Source organism: Malus domestica, chromosome 13, assembly GCF_042453785.1.
Source record: "Malus domestica chromosome 13, GDT2T_hap1".
NCBI lineage: Eukaryota > Viridiplantae > Streptophyta > Magnoliopsida > Rosales > Rosaceae > Malus > Malus domestica.
The window spans coordinates 22804176-22809599 of record NC_091673.1 but is presented as its reverse complement, the minus strand read 5'-3'; the positions used below and the strand labels follow the sequence as shown (position 1 = coordinate 22809599).

Below are 5424 nucleotides of genomic sequence, written 5' to 3'. Positions count from 1 at the left end.
ACTTCTTCAAAAGCAAAAGTATCTCATATCATATCTTCTCATTTTTCTTCTCTTTATCCTTCTTGTTGCCTGAAAGATAGGGAGAATGAGAACAATCAGTCGGAACTCGAAATCAAACTTCTGATCTGGGACTGATTGCTTGGAACTCTGATTGCTTACCTTGTCTATCACCTCTTTCAGCAAATCTCCTAGCTTGGCAACTTGGGGGACTTTTACTACATGGTTTGTATCGCGCTTGACCAAGCCTGAAACTACAAGTAAGCTTCAAGTGAAATTGATACATTACTTTGTGCATCTCCACCAGTTAAAGATACCACCCCTGGATGGAGGAAAAATACTTCCAGAGAAGATGCCACATCTACCTATGAGACAGATAAGGCAAGTGAAAACGATACCACACTTCAGTACTTAGAAGTTTTGTGATTACTCAGCGGCTTGGATCTTGCAAGTCCCCAACCGAGGAGATTCTCTCACTCAGGAACTTAGGGGAGCACTGTTTGTACCATACTTAACCAATCCCGAAACTACAGAGCATCGGTCAACGTTATACCGTCAAGGACCTAGAAGAGTTTCCCTCCAACTAGGAGGCCAATCACAACGCAACACGTGTCGACATCAGAAGCCAATCATAGTGCGACATGTGTCAACATCAGAAGCCAATCACAACACGACATGTGTCAATGTCAGAACAAAGCTAGAAACTCTCTTCTATAAAAGGTGATCATTCTCCCACAATATTTCCTAATGTCATTTGTATTAAATCATTCACTAGTACTCACAAAATGAGAGCTTGAACCTATGTACTTGTGTAAACCCTTCACAATTAATGAGAACTCCTATACTCAGTGGACGTAGCCAATCTGGGTGAACCACGTACATCTTGTGTTTGCTTCCTTGTCTTTATCCATTTACATACTTATCCATACTAGTGACCGAAGCAATCTAATGAAGGTCACAAACTTAACACTTTCTGTTGTACCAAAGTCCTCATTGATTTTGTGCATCAACAATATGCATATGCGTGCATACAATTGATAGAAAGCAGATAACTTTTGGAAGAATTTAGGCAAGCATATAGGCAACTTAGTCCCATTTCTTCATTGATGTTAGGAATATTAATTCCAATATGTTTGTGGTTGCAGTCTTGGATTAGTCTTTGATAGCGGTTGATTCGTTTCATAGTTATTCCAAGACAAGCAATACAAGGCTACAAGCAAAGGAAATCCGACCAACAGGCGCAACTAGCTATTCCAAGAACGTAAATTAAACACATGAGAAAACAACCAACAACGTAGTATCTATCCGCCACGAATCACTACAAGAAAACATGGAATAGGTGACCAAATTTTATGTGGTGCCCAAAAATTCGTCACATATTTTTTCTATATGTGACGAATTGTTTGGAGCGTCACGCATGACTAGTTTTTTAGGTATGAAATTTGAGAACACTTAGGTGACGATAAAGACATCACATATTCTAGAATGGAGTGACGAAAATCATAAGCGTCACTTAAAATTATTTTATATCTTTTAAGATGAAAAAGTGGTGACAAATTTTTTGGAGTCCTTACTAAAATCTATGGCGAGGAACAATGGCGCCCTAACGAAGTATGATATGTGAGGAATTGCAAAAGGGTCACATATGTGTATTCTCGGTGACAAAAGTGATTCATCACTTTTCCAACAATAAATAAATTAAAAAAGAAAAGAAAAAAGAAACATAGTAAAGTATTAAACAAATTTGAGAAAGCCCATCTAAATTCTAAACCGTTCTCTTTCACTTTCACTTTCTCTGTCTTTCAGACTTCTCCCATTTCTTATCACTGTGACCCAAGCCAACCGACGCGTCTCTTAATCTTCTTTTCTCTCTATCGTGACATTACCAGGATCTTCTAAGCCAAATGCTCAAACCATCTCTCATCTATTCGTTGTCTATCACACTCCACAACCAAAAACCCTAGAGACCAATTCAACCAACAAGCCAAATCCACACCCTGTTACGTCTCAACCTTCTTCCAGTTTCTTGCGCCACCACCAAAAACCCAAGAACCATAGACCCTTTCCACCAACTACATAAATCTATGCCAAATTTCTCAATGCCTACGAGACTACTATGTGGCCAAATGGTTAACGAATTCAATTTTTATCATTCTTTTTAACTTAGGGTTTTGGATTTGCAGGTAATTGCCTCCAAATTGAGCACGCTAGCAGCCCTCAACCTCTTCATCCATCTTTCAAGGACTCTAATTGGGTAAAATTTGGTTTTTAATTTTTAGATTTATATATAAATAATATATATATATATATATATCCCTGGCTTTTTCTATTTGTTTTTGGAACTTGCAGGTTTACATTCACAAATTTACAAACAAAAAAACTGAAGGAAGGAACATTAATCAATAACTTTAGCAAAGAAACTTGTAAGAATTTCTTCTTTTATTCTGGATAATCGTTGGGGATTATTCAAATGATTTATTTGCACATATGGAGGCTTTAATAAGTTGTTTTATTTGGTCCTTCTATTTCAATTTTTTGTTTGTTATGAACTTATAAGTTGGTATTTTTTTCTGGGCTTATTGGTTTTACATGGTGATTGAAGGTAAAAAATTTTGAGTTGCTGATACCATTTATTGAAAAGGAAAGTTGTTTGATTTGGCTTTGAATTGCTCTGAAATTTGAACCATAATTCTTTTAAGTGCTCTGCATTTGAAAAAGATTGAAAATGGTGTCTTGGGCAAGCAAAATGATTTCCCCCCATCATAGATGATTTTCTTTCTTCTGATTATTAGTGGCAATGTCTTTTCTGTTTATTGGTGTTATTATTTGTAGTCCCAGAAAACCATGAAAAACTATATAAAGAAGGATTTAAGAAACACATATATTTCTCCTATATATATTTTCAGCTGCTCAGTTCTTATTAGACGATATGTGGTGACTGATGCTGCATATGACTGATGCTGCATACTGATGCATCATATGGATATTAGACGATATGGGGTGATTGATGCTGTATACTGATGCTGCATATGGATATTAGACGATACGGGGTGACTGATGTTGCCAGATTTTATGTTTCCTCTTTCCATGAGATTCTCTAATAAGTCTAATCTCGTAATTTAAGGAAGATTGATTGCTAGATGACTTGTTGTGATTGTGTTGTTTACAGGTTGGTCATGGTTTTTGACAAGGGTAGTTCTCTTGCTTGTGTTTTTTAACCAAGATGTTGTCGGTATATGTTTTATACTCTGCAAGTTTTGGGGTTGTTCTGCTTTCAGTATTTTCATCTTAATCTCACTTTATCAACATACTTGGTAATTTAAGTGATAGCCACAACTTCCAGAGCTCACCTTTTGAAGGAAATTGAATTGGGAAAACTAATATGTTATTCACCTTTTTTTTTCTATACTAAGTTAGATTTTGGTCTTATTGTTTTTTAGGAATGGTGTTGGAGTTGGGTTTTTATTAAATTTTGGCAGATCTTCATATTCTTGCAATCGCAGATTGGTTTAGAAGTTTAATTATAATTTAAGTAGTTTTTTGTTAATTTTATCTTTTGTTAGTAGATTATCTAGTCCTGACATTTGGAGTCTTGATAACTCACTAACTAGGCTATGATAAATTAGTGAAATCAGATACGCAAAAGAAAAATGAAGATATGATAGCACAACTGAAGGATTGCAAGCCAAGGGCGGACCAACAACATCTCCAGAGGTAGTGACATCAATTTAGCCTTCATTAGTAGTAATATCAATTTGATCGTTATAAAAGCTGAATGTTTTAAAATTACAGTGAATAAGTAGTCTATGGTATGAAACTAGATATGTTTTTCTTGTTAATTAATGGCCTTTTAATGTAGGATGTTTTCAAGCAAAATTCATATAATTGTAAGAAACAAAAGTATTACCACAAGGGAGGGGCAAAACCATTTCATCCAACATGCAAGGAAGGCTCGCAAGGTAATGAAATTAAAGTACATATAAAACTCATTGTGTAATTTAGATAGGCTCGTCTGTTATGTTTCGTTCTTCTATTCCTTCAATTCTTATTTTCATCTCTTTTGTTATTCAAATTCTCAATGCACCTGCTATTCTCTAGACACCAATGTTTATTTTCTTCTCTTTTATTATGTAAGGATAAGATGAAGAAAAATAAGGATGGAGTTAAAGGAGAAAGTATTCAAGAAGCACTTGAGGTAGTGATGGTGATCTTTCAAATGACAATGATACATGTGCTGAACTAAAGACCATGACATGGCGGATAACTTATATTATGTATTTTGTTGTTGGTTTCAAATATGCACACGCTATACCTGTTTTGTTACCGACTCAATGCCTTAGAATCTTGTTAGCATCTCAATATGTTTAGAGGTGTTAGGATGCTTATGTTAGCTTTTGAGATACACACTTGGTGTATGTATTGGATGTAATCTAACTTATTGATCAATAAAATGTGATTAACTAAAGTATTGCCTCATATTTGTTATGAATTCTAATTCTAGATGACGAAGCAGGGAATGTGTGGTAATTGGTTCGTCACGAATTGTTTCTAACAGGTTTATGATTTTGACACATGTGACACAAATTGCGCCACATGTCAAAGGAATATGTGACGCTTTCAGTCTCACTTATTCTTAGCCAGAGCATTCTAGGATCAAATTGGGTGATGATAAATTCCTCACTTATACATTTGTTATATGACGAACTTATAGATCACTAACTTTTATGTTTTGTGACGCTTATTTTGTCACAGTTAAAATTATTAAGTGACGAATTTGGCGTCACAAATACTAAAAATATGTGGCGAATGTAAAATTCATCACATGAACTATAGGTGACGCTGTATAGGTGACGAACATAGTGACGCTGGATTTTCATCACATATAATCAAATGTGACGAATTTTCATGTTTACGTGACGAATGTATGTCGACACCTAAGCCATGTTTTCTTGTAGTGAATGAACAGAAAAGGCAATCCAACAGCTGCTGCCATCGCATGCTCCAATCCTAAGCTTCATTACGATTATATCTCAGAAGAGGAATCGGAAGAGGTATCATCCAATAAGGATGGTTCACCTCTCTCCAGTCGTGCCCTGGACATTTCAGCCGTTTGTCTCTGTCTTGCCCTGATTTGCTCGACTTCCTCGTGGCTTGGGTAGTCATGTTTCAGAGCCTCAGAACGCCTATAGAAACAAGCATAAGAGCGGCCATGACGGCAGACGTTACCCACAAAACCACAAGTCCTACACATTAGTATATAGCCCCTTCCAACTTCAGTTACGCCCAACGGGACACTTTTCAGGTAGGGACACAGATATTGGTGGTGGCCGTCCATAAGGCAAATTGCACAATGCTCATTCTGAGAATGGCATTTCTTAGACTCACGGTAACGTTTCTTCTTTGAAGTAGGAGTACCATCATCAAGTT

At 36.2% G+C, this 5424-nt stretch overlaps 1 long non-coding RNA gene across 1 annotated transcript; it reads left to right on the top strand.

Annotated features, from left to right (window-relative positions):
• Nucleotides 1-1812: 1812 nt before the first annotated feature.
• On the top strand, nt 1813-4407 carry LOC139190661 (uncharacterized). Its single transcript, XR_011575002.1, has 5 exons — nt 1813-2251; nt 2347-2420; nt 3624-3711; nt 3857-3956; nt 4133-4407. It is a non-coding gene; the product is annotated as an uncharacterized lncRNA (long non-coding RNA).
• Nucleotides 4408-5424: the final 1017 nt, after the last annotated feature.